The sequence below is a fragment of the Chrysemys picta genome, chromosome 2 (assembly GCF_011386835.1).
Source record: "Chrysemys picta bellii isolate R12L10 chromosome 2, ASM1138683v2, whole genome shotgun sequence".
NCBI lineage: Eukaryota > Metazoa > Chordata > Testudines > Emydidae > Chrysemys > Chrysemys picta.
The window spans coordinates 155294416-155311540 of NC_088792.1; the positions used below are offsets into that span (position 1 = coordinate 155294416).

The 17125-nt window shown below is 41.2% G+C and overlaps 1 protein-coding gene across 6 annotated transcripts in view; it reads left to right on the forward strand.

Moving 5' to 3' along the window:
* The window catches only part of LRRTM4 (leucine rich repeat transmembrane neuronal 4), a 755436-nt gene that overhangs the window by 556133 nt on the left and 182178 nt on the right, over positions 1 to 17125 (forward strand). The window lies entirely within an intron of this gene.

A 17125-nucleotide genomic window follows, 5' to 3' on the forward strand; every position in this document is an offset into this window, starting at 1 on the left:
ATTAAACCCATTGGGCTATATTGTTCCCTGAGGCATAGCCCTGATCAAGGCATCAGCCACCCCTTCCCAAGAGTACCCTCCAATGGCATTGTGGCGCAGGGTATGTCTACATTGCAATTGAAGGTAGAATTGCAGGTTCTGTGGGTATACCTGTCCTAGCTTTAATCTAGCTAGCATGGCTAAAAATAGCAGCAGAGTTGCTAACAGCCTGGATCCTGGTGCAGGCTAGCAAGGCAAACAACACTCAGGGTTCTGGACGGGCTTGCACAGTCTGTGCTGCAGCAGTTTCTCTGCAATTGTTGGCTGTGCTGGCTAGATTAAAGCTTGCCTGGGTATGCTTATTTGAGCTGCAGTCACACCTCTGATTACAATGCAGGCATACCCTCAGAGGCACACCCGAGTCCAAATTCTTCCCCTGCTTCCATATACCAGCAGCAAACTAGTTGCTCTCCTTGTCGTTTGAACTACACTAGCCTACAAGTGTCAGGTTGGAGACAAGGCTCTGCCCACTGCCTGCCCCCTTCTCTAAAGAGGGCAAAGTAGGCACTTAGCCCTTCTTAATCCTGCTTGTGTGACCCGCTGGTGAGTGTGTTGCAGATCCTCCTCTGGCCTTGCCACATCAGGGATTGAATGGAGCACTTCCAAACCTAAAAAAATGAGTTGCTACAGCTTGAGCTAAAACTCCCTAGTTAGGGTTGTTACAGACTCCGGTCCTCTGCAAATTATGCACAGGGAAAGACCTGTAACACACACTCACCAAACAAAATGGTCCGAAAACAGAATTTGGTTCCAAAGGAAATCCTAAAATTTTAGGGGGGAATCCAAATCAGAACCGGAAACCAAAACTTTGCGCTCTACCACGTGATGAAAATTCTGATTCAGAATCATTTTGTTTATAATTGTATATTACATTAAAACATTACATATATCAATATTGTATACAATATATTAACATGTTACTTTTAATATTACTACATGAAAGTGTAAATTAATTGAAACATCATTTTCTTATCAAAATGAAAATTCTCAGCATTACTTAAATGAGACGATTGAAACGTTTTCAACCTTTTCCAGTCCAAAATTTTCTCAATTTACACATTCCCGTGACATTTCTTGTTTTATTTTTGTTGACTAAACAGTGTTTTCCAATGGAAAAAATGTTCCATCTAAAGTTCTTGCAACTGGCTCTACTTACCAATGAGTTACACTTGTCCTGACCCAAGCTTAGAGGAGTAAGAGGGGAGGAATTTTTACTCCTTCCTCATCTCTTAAGTGGGCTCATAGTCTAAATTACTATCCTGTTGAGAATAGAAGTTCTCAACTCCAGTTCTTCCCAAGTATTAAAGAGGACATTGCTTTATCTGGAAGGGAAAGTTTTTTGTGTAATTGCCTATAAGCCCCTGAACTGTATGCCCTGCAGCAGACAGTAATGAGGCTAGTTATTGCCAAGGATCCTGACTGCTATTTCCATCGAATCTCTCTTCTGTGCTGCAGATCAAAGCTCCCACCAGAACCAGACCAGCCTTCAACCCAATCAGGCTGATGAATGCAAACAAAATGGCTCTCATTTTCCCCCAAATGTTGTTCACGTACAAGGTGTGTGTTTTTGTTTTTAAAGACCCTGCATTTGATGCAAAATTATCGTTTGAAGTGTAAAATCCATCAATTATTCAGGCCAGGATGCTGGCTGATGGATCCGTTTGCAGTAATTATAAAATCAGATATATTATTTAGTTCTCCTTTCAACTTTTCCTAAAGAAAATAGAAGTATGAAGGGCACGACATCCTACCAAGCATGCTGTAGTTTAAGTTGACTGACTTTGCCTACAGAGGGTAAAATGGAGTGGCTCATTCATTATAGCCCACATTTTAAGAGAACTGAAAGCAGTGGAAGTTGGAGGTGCTCACTGCCTCTTAAGTCCATAGGGCATTGGACTGGGTTTTATTCTCAGGTCAGCTACAAGTTCCTTTGGGCAACTCACTTAATCTACCCTTTGCCGTAAGTGTCATGCGTAAATGCCCTTTACTCACAAGTGTGTTATGCGGATAATATCCACTGATGATGAGGACTTGAATACTACCTTGATGAGCGTCATTTTGGTCCCTAGTTAGGTATGGACATGATTCTCCTCTCACTCATATCCGTTGCATGCTTGTGTAGCTCTATTTGTCCCAGGTCCTCAACCCCTGCTAATGTCCCTGTGATTGGGTGTCTACAATGCACACATCCAAGCAAGGCTTTAAGGTGGAGACTAAGAAGCCAGAAATGTAGCTGAAACAGGTTAGAGCTCTTATGCAAGCAAGTTGGGGGAAACAAAGTTCTCCTGGAGATCCAAGAGGAAGTCTTTCTAATAAGGACAGCCAGCTGAGGTACTACACCTGTTTGGGAATCTTTTCTCTTGCCTGGGGAGGAGGCGTTTAGGTTAGTATGGGAACAGACTGGCCCGGGAACTGATGGGACTTTTAAGTTGAATTGGAGGAAGCCTGTTTGTTATACATTTTCTTGGCCTGGACAGAATCAAAAGCAGCTAACTTTTAAAGGGGTCAGAAGCTAGCTTGTTGGAACCTGGAGATACAATTCCCGCTGACTTCCCCAGGAGTTGAGGGTCCTCAGTATGTTGCAAGAGGAACTCAATATCCTATAGAATCAGATTCTAAGTAAAGTACCACATGACTTGGCCTATGTACTCTAGACAGGTGTCAAATGACCTGCAAATTTCCCTTTCAAGTGTTGAGGCTGGAGAGGGTCCTAATAATACCCCTAATCAGCTCCATCACTTGAAGGTAAGAGAGAGAGAGCTCTGCCTGCCAGCTCTGCTTAGGTCCTAGCCTGAAATCCATATGCTTGGAGTTAAGGAATTAAACTTCTGCCCTGTATTGGGTTAAGATCTGAACTAGAATCCTGAGTCATAAGAGCATCACACTAATAAAGTGCTTCAATTTATTTGGACTTTCAGTCTTTTTTAGTGGTCCTGTCACCCTTTTTTTTTTTCCCCCGGCGTAAAATAAAGAAACCGTCAGCAGCTTTAGCTGAACTAATGCAGTAGATCACGATAACTGATCTCCATAGGATGAAGCACATTGTCAGTGCTAAACCAATAATATGATAATAGCTATACTAGCTTTCTGGTGTATTTCTTTTGCGTCTCCCTTTTCTTCCAGTTTAGCCTGCAAGAATCCTAACCAAACCCACCATCCCGTTCCCAAAAGTTAGGGGGTGGAGGGTGTTTCTTCTTCTTGCGGTCTAAGCTGTGGGCTACAAAATCTCTGTGTGATTCAGTATCTGAGGCTTTCCCTGTCACTTTAGGTAAGGATGTATCCAAAGTTTATGGCCAGTGAGTTTGAGGAATTCGTGTCCTTTCTGACTTGAAGTAAAAGAGAACTCATTTCTAGTGTTCAGATCTTAATGGGAGGGATTTTCAGAATCACTTAGTGTTGACCAAACTCTGCTCCTGTTGAAATCATCCCAACCAGTGAGTATTCAGTTAATTCTCCTGATTCACATCCAGGTGTCAGAACAGCGAGGCTGTTAATGACTGAATGTAGCTTCCATCTCTTAACTTTCCAATGGACTGTGAGCTAGTAGTGGGTCTCAGTCTGTTTCTTATAGCGCGCACCAGGAATATCATTGCAGTTCACACTAACTGAACTAAGATTGTTAGTTGCTATGGTACTAACTTTTCTACACATTTTATCTGGGCTGGATTGGTACCACTTATCCGGACTGGAAGGGCTTATGTCCCCTGACCATCTCCTGAGCTATCCAGTGCTGTTTGTTTTCCCCGAAATCTTTTTTTGAAGCATTCCACGTCTTTTTAAAATTCATTTATTTATTTAAATAAGTCATTGGTTCTCCAATAAAACTTTGTATTATTATCACAATAATGTACCCATGAGTTTGCCACCAATTAATGTGGTAGTCCAACGGAAGCAATGAAAACTGAACATGGGTATAGCAGTGTGGGCCCCTCGATTTGTAAAAACAAGTCAAAGGCCATTAAGCATCTAAAGTCTGGTCTACAGACAGTTTTTATATCGGCATAACTATGCCAGGCATAGACCAGGATGTCGTCATACCAGTACAGTGGAATCGCATCATAGGCGCATTTAACTTACACGATATGTGCTCGGCAAAACAAAAAAGAGAAAAATAAAAATTGAAATACTGTACCTATAGTGCGGGCGATTCCACCTGCCATTCCACTCAAACGTTTGACTATACGCGATTTTCGCCTTACGCACTGACTTCAGAACCTAACCCCCGCGTAAGATGTGACTCCCCTGTATAAAGCAGCTAATACCAATATGACTTATTCCTGTATGAGAAGGACAATAAGCTCTACTCATGAAAAGCCCCTTTATAATGGTACTGTGTCCGTATACGGGAGTAGTATCACTTTACCTATACCGTTATAGTTGTGTACTGCACACAACTTTTAGGTGCAGACGAGGCTTCATTCATTCATAGCTCTTCATTCCCTCATACAGTGAAAGCAGTACAGTCAAAAACTCAGATACCAGTATAGTTAAAGCAGTGCAATTCTACTGTATAGACAAGGCTTAATTCACTCCTGATGATGAACAGTAGCTCTGTTAAGTTCCATGACCTCATTCACAAGACAAAACAAAAAAATCCCTTTCAGACATTTGATTCCTCCAGAGCTTCGGGTTAAAAATACCTTGCAAAATAAGTGGGGGGTGGGGGGGGAGGTGAGACCTGGACTACTTTAATAAATCTCCTAAAAACTTTGCCAAAAAGAATGGCAGTTAGGCTATTACACACAAGGCAGGGTGGTAAGAAGACATGTAAGTGCTATTTATTTATGTAATTATATTTTTGGACTGCCAAAGGGCTTATGCATTCAGCAATGATTAATCCTATGAGGGGGGGAGGAGGGATTTTTTAACATTGAAGAAGGGAGTGAATCAGTGAAGCAACAAGCACCTTAGTTCAATGGGGTGGTTCTCTTCCTTTTAAAAGCAACTTGCTGCTTAAAATTTGGGCCCTGATCCAGCAAACCACTTTGGCATGTGCTCCAAATTAAGTAGACACCTTTCCACTGAAGTAAATGTAACTACTTATGTGCTTAAAGTTAAGCATATGTTGGAATGCTTTGCTGGATCCAGGGCCTCGAAGCCTTCACCTTACTTTTCCTTGTCTTGCAATAATACATCTCCTTGATAACCCTCGAGATGCCCTTGGAAACTCATTAACAACACTGGGCATTTTTTGTTTGGCAGCAAAGTAAGGATTTTTTTTCCTCCACTGGATAAAACATGATGCCTTCATTCCTGGAGTGCAGCTCTCCTTTATGTTCTTTTAAGTGAAACTCAACCCTGTCCAGAGAGCCAGCATGAAGCCTCTGAACAACCTGCGCCCTATTTCGAGCCCTGTATTTCTGCCTACCCAGTCTAGTACTCTTCTTCGCTCCCTTATGGAAAAGTCCTATAAAATTGAAAAGGAAACCTTTTAATTGTTTTTTTTGAACCATCCAGTAGAATTGGATCAAGAATGATATCCCTGCAATATAATGTAATATAGAATGCTCAAGTATGGAGACATCAGTAGCAGGTCCATAATTTGATTTGTGTTGATAGATATGTATGTATGGATGTGTGTGTAGATATAGCCTCTGTCTCCCCTTTTTCCTCTGCTTCAAACACACTTTACTTGTCTTTGTTTGGAAGGTCCTTCGTGGCCTGTCCCTACCCGACTCATCTTTCGTAGGCTGTTGAGATGTCTGCTCCTGACTCTACTCCACCAAGGATACCATCTTTCATCACCCACTTTCAAACAAGCACCTTTGTGCCTTCTCCTGTCCTGTTCCTCCAGCTTTGGAGCAGATTCCCGTAGACCTCTTCAAAGCCATCTCATTGTCCACCTTCAAATCCCTCCCAAAATCTTCTCTGCCCTGGTGTCTACAGAGGAGATGACAATAGTTAGGCAACTGGTGAGCTGAGCCCACTGCTTTCCATGGTGATCAATTTGGTCTCATTGTTTCTTGTGCTTCCACCATCTCGTTGTCACTATTGTGTCCTGTCTTCTAGTTAGAATGTTCCTGCCCACAAAGATTTTAGTCTTTTTGTGCTTGTACAATATGTATTGGGATGGGGCCATGTGTGTATTTGTAAAAATAAACATGAAAAGATCATTCTCTATTGAATTCTGTTCACAGAATTCACAGAACCTCCCATTAATTCTAACCAGTGTCACACATACTCCCTTGTCCATCCTGAGTTCAAAAGGAAAACTTTATGTTCAGAATGCTACTGGAGTGTGACACGGTATGTCAGTCCCTCTGGCCATCTAAAGGTACTTCTACACAGCCCATGGCAGTAAGCATCCGAGCCTAGGTTGACAGACTCCGGCTCTAAAAGTAGCTGTATAGAAGTTGTGATTTGGGCTGAGGCTCAAACTCTAAAGCTCATCCCCCCACCCTAAGCCACAGAACCTGAGCTCCAGCCCAAGCCATAGTGCCTACACAGCTATTTTTAGTATGGTAGCATGAGCCTGCATCTGTTGACTCAGGCTCACTGCCACGGATGACCGCTTGTTGTGTTGATGTACCCTAGGTGGCCAGTGGTAGTTCTTAGCTTGTACTTGGCTTCATTTCAGTGGACACACGTGATTGATTATATTTTGTGCTGCCAAATCCCACCTGCATGCAGGGTTGCTCTGAATTCCATTTTCGGCAAGATGGTAGTTGCCTTCCTTCCATTTGTTTATTTGTTGTAGCATTAGACAGGGGACATGTCTGTTGGGGTGGCAAGGTTGTGTGAGTGTGTGTTATTGAACTGACAGTGTGGGCACATGTTTGCAAAAGAGGATAGGGCCAGAGTTACAAGTGCTCAACACCTGTAATTTGAGGCCAGATTTGCAAAAAGAGGTTAAAACCCAAATAATCCAACATGCTGAACTCATGGAAAAGCTGACCCCTTTTTCCGAATCTCTTAAAACTGACTCCAATTTTGGGTGCTGAGTAGAGCTGGCTGGGGATTTTGCAATGAATTATTTGTTAATCAAAAATATCTTTTTTGTGAATCCCCAAGCTGTTAGTGAAACAGGGCTGGTTTTGACAAATCTCTCAACTCAATTTTTTGGGGGGGGGCGGCGTAGATTTGATATAATCAAAATGTCTGATTTTGACACTTTCTAAATGAAATGCTTTGGGAGGTGAGTCAAAATATTAGTAAATTTGGACTAAATTGGGGGGGGGAGTCGAAATCAAAATAAAACATTTTGATGTTATTGAAACGTAAATTTCATCTGACCCAATTTTTTTTAAAACATGAAAATTGTTGAGATTTCAACTTTTTGTCCCAATTTGAGTTGGAGAGAAATTCTCCCAGGATGGAAAATCCAGTTCCTGGCCAGACCTATAGGTGAGCTCTTCTTATAAATTTAGCCCTTATGTTGTGCAGAAGGCCTTTCAGTATATTAAGGTTTGGGAGCATCATCCTATTCGCAGGTAACATTGTTATGACACTTTCTCCACCAAGTACAGGAATATGTTATTTTGTGAATACATATGAGGGGAAGGAAATACCAGTAACTTTCCCCTCTCTTTGCCCTGACTCCCCTAGATCTTTGAGGGGGCTCTGTTTAGACTATTTGTCTCCATTTGTGATCACCAGGCGAGTAGCCAGTAGGAGCCAACGCTCTCAAATCTCAAAAGGTCATCGTGGAGAGGCAGGAGTAGCTTGAGAAATCCTCATGCTTCAGGACAACTACTAAACAAGGGTAAGGAAGAATCTTTCCTCACGTTCAGGTTATTCCATCACTGCCTATTCAGGGTTTCCTGAACCCTCCTGTGAAGTAGCTGATCCTGGCCACTGCCAGAGATAGGACAGTGGATTAAATGAAACAGTGCTCTGACCTGATATGGCAGTCCTATGTTCCTAAAGCCCTACATACCATTATTTCAAAGGAACCAGTTTTTCTTTCCTCTGACCTGCTGGGTCAAGCCAAGAAAGAAGCGGTTTCCATGTCTAAGGCTAGCCCACTGACAAGAAATCCATCTTGTCTAGGTAATAAAATTAGCTCGATCTTATACTCATTGTTTTGCACAACCCAAGCCCATATCATCTACATTAGGCCAGTTTTATGACCTGATTTTTTAATAGAGTGTAAACCAGCATAAATCACAAGGGGAAAAAATCGAACATAAAACCCCTAAAACTCAAATGACTTGCTTGAAACCTAACCACATGGGCATTGTGAAATGCTGATGAATGACAAGTAATTACTTACTAGATGTAATACTTGTCAGTCAGCTCAAAGAACAATTACTAAACCTCACCTTGCATTATTCAGCAAAAGAACCACAAAGGGAGAACAAAGTTAAATACCTGAAAGTCTGTTGGCTCAATTCACCAGTAAGTACATTTGTTCTGCTATATTCATTGACTTCCCTTGGGCACGTTGCCAAATTATATATCCTAGAAGAATATGATGGGAGAAAAATATATTTTTTTAACAAAATGTTCTGTGCCAGCCTAGTATAATCGAGTTGTTGCTGCACAGATGTCACTTTATTCTCATCAGAGGGTCTGATGCTGCGCTGGCTGCACCACTGGGAGTCACACCTGGGCGGATGAGGGCAGATTGATGGCCCACCAGTTAGGGTACTAGCCTGGGACTCTGAAGACTTAGATTCAGGCACTTCCTCTGCCACAGATTTCCTGCATGAGTTTGAGTAGGTGACTTAGTGTCTCTGTGCCTCAGTTCTATCTCTGTAAAACTCGGGCAATAGCATTTCTTACCTCACGGGGGTGGGGGGAGGATAAAAACATTAAAGATTGTGAGATGCTCATATACTACAGTAATGGGTGCCATATAAGTACCTGAGAGAGATGTGCAGCTTAAAGGGAGTTTAGATAGTGAGAGAGGTTTCCAAAAAATGGAAAGCGAGAAGAAGAAAATAGGAATTGTGCCTCTTACGTGACTTTCATTCAGTACCATGCATTAAAGAGTTTGTGCTTACCTGACTCTCAGTATCCATTGAGGATCTTGGGTTAGTTTTTTCAAAAGTGCTCAGCAACCAGAATTAACCCCATTTAAAAAAAAATGATGACAAGCTTGGCCTAAAGTGGCCAACTTTGCTAAAGTATCTCTATAGGGTGAGGCTCTCACAGAGGTCAATGAGAGCAGATATAGGCCAATGTAGAGCATTTTTTGAAAATCCCAAGCATCAGGGGAAACTAAGAATAAGGGCAGCTGTTGAATTCTGAACTCTTTTGAAAGTCAATGGCAAAAGTTCCCTTCACTTCAGAGGGAGCAGAGTCCTGAATATTCAGTCTGGAGAGCAGCATTGCTGGATGAGATGTAATGGAAATACAAGTATGTTCCACTATGATTGCAGAGTGAGAAAAATAATTAGTTAATGGGCCAATCCTGCTCCCATTAATGGCCCTGGCAGTGCTCCGTTGATGGCAATGTGAGTATGATTGGGTCCAGTGTTTCTACTACTGTGATTTATTGGCTAAAGCAGGCAACTTGAAGTCCCAGCTCTGCCACTGACTCATTTTGTGACCTTGAATAAGTCACTTCATCCAGATTTAATGGGGATAATAATTCTGGACCTACCTCCAAAAGAGTATCATGAAGCTTGATTCAGTCATGGCTATGAAGCGCTCTGAGCGCCTCCGGTGAGCTGGGCTGTGTAATTGCAAAGAAAAGGAAAGATAATCCCCTCTGTCTCTTCTGACTGCCACTGTGCATTGTGGGATTTTTAAAGTGAGAAATAGTGTTCTGCGAGGGCTCTTTTACGTGCTCTTGCTCTGTCCTCTCCTCCTATCACACTCACAACATGCATGCATTTGAAAGCTGTTTTCTTTACTCATTCTTCCTCCTTCCAGCACGTATGGCTCAAGACTTGCCTTGGTTCTCTCTCTCTCCTCAAAAAAAAAAAAAAAAAAAAAAATCATACTCCCACCTTGATTACGGATCCATTGATCTCATTACAAAAAACACATTTAATTCCAAGAGCTCTACTGGGTCACATGCTTGCAGGTCTCTCCATTTTCACCTATTCACAGTCTCCTGTTAGACCATATTATTTCTCAGGCTCCTTTTTCATGGAGAGCTTAATGGATGCAAGTGAATAGCCTGACACCCAGGGATCCCTGATTTGCTTCTTTGTCAGAGTTCACCAGTGGGGCAGATAATTAATTTCTGAGTCAGAGGAAGTGTGTGCGCAGGCGCGCGTCACTTGGTTGATGGACTTTTCCAGTAATCATTACAAAAGCTAAATACAAACCAAGGAGAAGGGATACCTTTATCTAAACATTGAGTGCCTGTAAAATGTTGAAGTCCATTCTGAATACGCTATGTTATACCCTACCCTATGTTATGAATTGAATTAGATGGCAGGTGCCGACCACTAGAAGCTTTTAATAGTTAAATGCTGCTGTAGTTGCTGGGGACAAAAATGCACTCTTTAAATCAAGTGGGTAATTAATTTTCATGACAAGCTTTCAAAGTGCTCAATTGAGATTTTAGGCCTTATGTATATGATTTGACAGTTTTGAGTTTGCCTCCCCCTCCTATAGATGAAAACTTGAAAACCTTGCTGAGTCTCATCGCTAATGCATACAGAGCTTCATAAACTCAAAAAATGGGCTTATTGCTTAAAACCAAGTATCCACTTTGGCATCTGCTCCTCAGTCCTTTGTGAATGCATCCGTATTTATGTGTTTCATTCTTTAAAACCTGCTGGAAAAGAGCTGCTAGTAAACTCTGAAGCAGAGGAAAGCAAATGGGCTTGCTGATGGGAGAAAGAGGGATATTCTAGGACCAATGACTGCAGGGTCCTTGGTTTAGGATGCCTTAGTAATTCTCCCAGCTCTTGACTGCCCTAGACTGAGGGGGACTGTGCTTATCTCAAGAGCTTGGGTCTAGAACTTGATCCCATGTGCGGCTGAATGTTTTCGGGCCAAATTACCTGCTGGTGTAAACTGGCACAGCATCAGTGGAGCTGCACAGACTTATATGAGCTGAAAATTTAGCCCTTGATGCTTTTTGATGAATTTTGTTTTTAAAACTGATTTTAAAAACAAAGGGTCAGATTTGTTCCTTGATTTCACATGTGATCCCAGAAATGAAGGTGGATCAATTATTTCTATTGAGAAATGCACGTGACTCCTGAGGTTTCTTCCTGTTTCTGCCACTGAGTTACTGAGCCAACCATGGGAAAGTCACTTATCTTCTCTGGGTGAAATCCATCCCTTTGCAAAGGGCCAGTAAAAGGCTTTTGGCTCACTGTCTGGGCCTCAGTTTATTCACTTAAGTGGTTGCAGATTTGAGATTTTTAGCCTTGTAGTAATCTCAGATCCAGTATTGCCAGTCAAATATCAGCCATCAACTCCTATCCTGGATAATTATAGAACTACCCTTAGGATCCTAAAGTTTAAGTGGTGTAGTGTGCAGTGGATGTCATAAAGGTGGCACTGTATCATAATCGAGTTCAGTATCATTGGGAGCCAAGGTAATTGGCTATATTGTAAAATGGCTTAATAAAAAGTGACATATTTTAATGAGGGTAGAGCGTAATTAGTTGTGTAATTTGCGGGGAAGGGAGGGGGAAATCTCACTGTAAAATAAATTGCTGTTTTTATGTTCATTAAACAGATTAGAAGAATTGTGCATGTTAAAAAATGACAAAAATGTGCTCTGCTGAAGTAAAGGACATAAACGCTTAGGACAATAAAGCAAAAATGTGCCTTCTGCAAAGTAACAGCTTTTTGAATCAAAAAATTTCTGTGCAGTTTTCTATTAAAAGAAATTGGTTCTTACGGGAATCTGACTCTGGCTATCTCCATTCCTCACGGTATATCCAGCTACAATTTAAGACTGAAGCATTTTTGAGTTTTGAATACAACTGGGTGAGTGTTTTAATTACAGATATGAAACGTGGCTGATATCAATTGTAGATAGCATGTGCCTTCCCATGACACATAATACATCTTTCGGGCTGCCTGAGCAAGAGAGGCTTACAAAGCAGGTATGGTGGGAAAGGGAGATTGAGTAAGTGAGACTAGATCTGCAATTAAAGAGAAACACATTGCAGAAGTGGTTGTTAGATGCAAGCACCCAGATCCAGGTATTTAGGCTCCTAATTTCCATTGAAATAAATGGGAGTTAGATGCTTAAATGCCTTTTGAGGATCTGGGCCTAGATGACTATGGAGACACAGTGTATTGCATTATACAGGTGCTCTCGGGATGAAATGCCTTTGTTTCTTTTTTTTTTTTCTTTTGTATTAGAGAAATGACCAAGAGATTGGCAGATGCCTTAGCTCTTGGTTCATAAATGCCCTTTAGAGTGTATTTGTTGTAAAATAGAACCCTTGCTATATGTAAATCATAGTATATCAGGGTTGGAAGGGACCTCCAGAGATCATCTAGTCCAATCCCCTGCTCAAAGCAGGACCAATCCCCAGACAGATTTTTGCCCCAGATCCCTAAATGGCCCCCTCAAGGATTGAACTCAGAACCCTGGGTTTAGCAGGGCAATGCTCAAACCACTGAGCTGTCTCTCCCCCTTTTAAAGCAATTCTGAAATAACTCCCTGTGTAGATAAGCCATTAAACCACAAGGTTTTTCAAAAGAGCCTGGCGGTAGCTTTATTTATTTGCCAGAGATGAAATCACTCGGCAGAGCTCATCATTTGTCAGTTAATCGGTAGGTCTGTGAATTAGATTCTTTGACGATTTGTGACGGATCACTTGTAGCAAAGGTACATCTGTTTTGAACCCGCAGGATTTGAAAGTGCAGCAAATAGCAAAATTATGGCAGAACTGTATATTGTCTGTGATGTTATCTTCATAACCACTGAAAGAAGTTTCCTTTTGGGAAAGGATTTGCATGGATTTGCTTGTGGAGAATGAGATAAGAATTTATTATAGCCAGGCATTATTATTATTATTATTTATTATTCTTTTACTTTACATCAGTGTGCTCGCTACTGAAGGGCAGCTAAGGATCACGCTTGGACTGACCTCACATAATTTACCTGGACGGTTTTAATAGCCTTTCTATTAATAAATGTCACTAATATAGATCAAAATCATGATTATCATAACATAAATATGGAAGGGAAATGTACAACTTCTCCCATTCACTTCCACTGGTTACCCAAGAGAATTATCTATGCCTTTATTGTCAATTTCTAGAACCATTTTTATTTGTTTGTTCCAGATGCTGATAAGCAATAACATAATCATAGCCAAACGATTCAGAATGATTCCATATGAATATTTCTTCTTTACTGCAGGGGAACTTCTCCACATGTAAATTATATCCCTGCGCTTATTCATTATTCCCTCTCCTCGACCCTGCATGTAGACCCCCCTTGACGAGGCAGAATGAAATTGCACCACTGAACACAGGCACTCTATTAGCTGCAAAATAAATCTCAAGGTCAAATGGAAGGGAAAGCAATGTGGTCTAGGGGCTAGAGCACTGGACTGGGAATCTGGAGATCTGGGTCCTTTTCTAGTCTCATCCTCTTACCTGATTGGTTACCCCAGGCAAGTCACTTTCCTTCTGTGTGCTTCTGTTTCCTTTCCCACCTTTTGTCTGCCTTGTCCATTTAGACTGTAAGCTCTTCAGAGAAAGGGACTGTGTCTTATTACGTACTATACCTACGATGAGGGGGGCATAGTCTTGGTTCTATTGTAGTAGTAGTGATGAAAAGGAATGAATTAAGAAAAAGAAGGAAAGTCAATACACGTATTGAAACAGGAGCATTTCGGGCACCTTAGTGGCACTTTTTTAGGAGAAGTCATATTTCATTGCCTTACACTGAAGAGTGCTGGATTTTGGCAACCCAAGGTTGAATTATGTCTTTGGTTATACGTGTGCAGCTCCCACTGTCAAGTCAATAGGGATTGTGTGCGGTTAATCAAAGAGAAAATGTGGACCCATTGGATTCTCTATGTGTAATGCTCTAGAATATATGCAAGGGTGAGACCTGAATTTTAATCAGCCATGCACTCTGGACCCCTGCTTGACTGTAAAGAACTTTTAAGAGCACCATGCTTTTTGATCAGGATGTATTTATGCAGCCTACAAATGGGTGTGGCTGAGTCACTTCCATTTCAGTACTATACTATTTTTGTATGATGGGTTAACGTCAAGGCTTCATATGCATCAAAGATAAAATTTAGTTCATTCTTTATTTAATATGAGAGAGTCTTAATACACAAATATATCTCAAATGTACTATTCACCCAAACTCCAGGAAATCCTATTTGCAAAGAGACTAAAATACACATGGGGTAAAGATGCAATTCTACTCCTCAGTACGTGCACTGTAACTAATAGGTAGGGGTTCACCTTGATCCATAGAAATGCTTAAGAGGTAGCCGTCCATATGCCTTAGGAACCTTTGACATAACTTAAAATACATGATTAATTATACCCTAAGTGCAGCAGTACAATTCAGTATAACCTACCACCAGTAAGCCTAGTAACTTAAAACTCAACTATCCCCTGCTTCCTCTAACAATTCTTCACCCTATCATCCACCTTTATTGTTAAGGGTCTGGATAAAAATCCTTGCAACTTGCCCGAGTGGCATCAGCTCGGGACTGTTACAGAACAGGGTGGTGGAGAGAATTCCAAACTTAGTTGTCCCACCACAGAAGGCATGGTCCACAGCCCATTGAAATAAATCCAAGTCCTTCTATGGGCTTCGATGAGGTTCAGATCAAGCCAATGGAGTGCCCAGCCAGTAGCCCTGATCTCCGTTTACAGAGCCCCTGCTGTGGCAGCGTGGCATCACTTATTTACTTACTGACTCTGAATTTGAGTGTCTAACTTTTGTTACCTGACTTAGAAAATCATTGCTGTGTGCTAGTAATACTTTTTCTTAATGTTCTCTTTCAAATTTCTCAAATATGACAGTGAAAGTTATTTTAATTTTTAATTCTCCTGCGACAGATGTCAATGTTTCAGATGATCATAGATTTTCAATTCCATCTTTGTGATCTTGTTGACATTTGCTATCTGTCATCTCCAAGCTTTGCATCAGCTTCAGACGTGAGAATTAAATGAGACTCCTTCCCCCATACGTCAACCCATAAGCTTGGGAGCAGATGACCCCCAAGAGACTTTACCTTGTTAACTTTAATAAAAATGAGTAGAGGGGTAACATTTATTATGTGTGAAATGTTTTAATATCAACTTACAAAATACCACTGATGCTTCTTTTTCTTTCCATCCAGACATTAGCATTGTAAGACTTTTTTTTGTTTTGTTTTGTTACTGCATAAAAAGCTTTCTTCTGCATTTGAACTCCTAAGACACACTGGGTTTTTTCTTCTGTAATTCATCAGTTGTTGGGTGCTCAAAATGACTTGACACAGAAGGCAGATGACATTTAAATAATTCCTCTAGAAAGTTGCATTTCTATGTCCACTATATCGAAACTCTTGGCCACACTTGATATTAAGTGTACATTTATAAAGGAATAATAAATGGTTGATGTTATGATCATGTTAGATATGAATACTATGTTAGAGATGATTATAAGTGTCACCAATTGGTCAATGTGTTATGTCCCTCTCTGTGCCTGATCCACATAGGAATTACAGCTCAAGCTGTAGACACTCCTGCTATATGCTATTAGCTATTAAAGTCCCTGTTTTAAGCTCCAGTGTCAGCCAAGATGGTAGCCGTCATGTAAGTACATCAGTAAAAAGTGTTATCAATGATATTAAGAGACTGTCGGCCTCTATAACCATTGACTCATTTAATAACCTTGTATAAACTATTTAGAAGTGCACCTTAAATTTAAAGTGTGACCAAACATTTCATGAGGAATATGCAAAAATCCACTGTTCCTGAGCTAAGTTCCACTCAATCCCTAACTTGTAGGTGCAAATGAAAAGATGGTGCTCAAAGCCCCATCAAAGGTGAGGAAGCAGCATTATTCCTATTCCCCTATGGGGAAAATAAGGCAGAGATAAGAAATGATTTTTAGAAGCTTCTATACTGAGTTAGTGGAATAGCTGTGAATAGAACTCAGGTCATGCGACTCCTATTCCTGCAGGCCTGCCTCTGTGGAACAGTGTGGACCCTTGTGGTCAGGCACACTGAAGGGGTCATTCCAAAAGGACTGGTTACAGGCTGTGGTACGGACCAGACCCCGTGGATCCAGGACAGTTGTGTAGCAAGCTAAATGGCAAACTGGACTAGTGACTAGATAACCAGTAAGCTTATAGATGTCAACCACTTTATTTCTGAATTTGAAGCAGTCTGTAATCATTTTCAGACAGTGCTGATGTATCATGTTTGATATAAATCTCAAGTGGCAGGGTATTTTTGTGTGTGTTATCATCTGTATGAGTTTAGCAATTGTTTTTCTGTGCCTGTAAAAGTTAGTGGCGGAGTCCAAACTCAGGTCTGGCAGCTGCTGGACAAGTTTTTCTGCACACCTCTCCTGGGGCAACATATCTGTCTATGCTGATTCGTATCCTGCAATCATCCCCAGGGTGTCTATGCATCTTTTAATAAGACACCCTGCAAAGTCCTTATTCAAGTGAATAGTCCCACTGGATCCAATGAAACTATATCCCCTGTGAAAGGCCAGCATATGGATTCATTAAAACCCCTAATTTCCATGCACAGAGTATTCTGAAGTTCATATTCCTGCATCAGTATCTTCTGCAACTGTCTCTACATGCTGCAGTCTTCCTATTTTTCATGCCAGTTAGCCATATTATTTTGTTACGGGCTGAAGCTCTGCGCTAATACAATGATTTTGATTCTTTGTTCAGACATAGTGGAGAGTGACATCTGCAGGGAGCTGATTACAGCTCCTGGGTCATTGGCTGTCCAGCACTGGTAAAGGTTCGAACACCAGGAGACTTGCTCTTATTTTCACAATTGGTGCAAGGTCCTTAAGAATCTGGTGTAGTGGAGCTCTGCTTTACCACGCCCCTCTCCCCTTACTGTCAGAGTGAGAGGTAGCTGGCACAAAGTGGAGCCTCCTCTGCCAGCTTTCCTTCAGCAATTATCTCCAGCTGTTTGGTGGTGGGATCCAGTGTTGTATTTGGAATTATGGTCCATTTTCAACAGGAGGTATTTATTAAGGAAAACAGCTACTGTTTATAGACACAAA